Here is a 608-nt window from a genome sequence, read left to right on the forward strand (position 1 = left end):
TGTTCTGGAAAGACAGACAGATACATTGTTACAGCAATTTAGTATTTAATGCTTTGTAGCACAATTAATAAATATATGAGAAAACATCTGAAGAACCGTGTTATACCTGCTCTAATTACAACAAACCAGCAATTGAGATGAAATGTTTTCTTTTAAAACAGTTTTTCATAATGCCTGTCTTTCATAACTATCAACTGTACATGCGAATAAGGTTTGGTGATTTGGTGTAAGTTCACTACATGTGACTAGTTTTGTCTTGTTTAGAGAAAGACAGAAGCTTGAGAGATGGAAATCAGTGCAACATGAACATTTAGGATATGACACAGTTATTTTTTGGACTGTTTTTTCATTGTTTTTGCTTTGCTGGTATTAAACAGTCAAAATAAATATCCAATAAATGTAGTTTTTGATCATTTTTGATAATCTTGTACATAGTTTGCATAATAAATAGGGACAGGTGTTTTTTGTTAAAGCCCTGCTTTTTTAAAAAAAACTCTATTATCAAATAATCCGCAGGTGTCCTGGTAAATCAACTTGCTCCACGGTGTTTGTGTAAATATAAAAAATCTGTTGTTTTACTCAAAAAATTATAATCCCAATTCTCTAGT

This window comes from Neolamprologus brichardi, chromosome 7 (genome assembly GCF_056152115.1).
Source record: "Neolamprologus brichardi isolate AB-2024 chromosome 7, ASM5615211v1, whole genome shotgun sequence".
In the NCBI taxonomy this organism is placed as follows: domain Eukaryota; kingdom Metazoa; phylum Chordata; class Actinopteri; order Cichliformes; family Cichlidae; genus Neolamprologus; species Neolamprologus brichardi.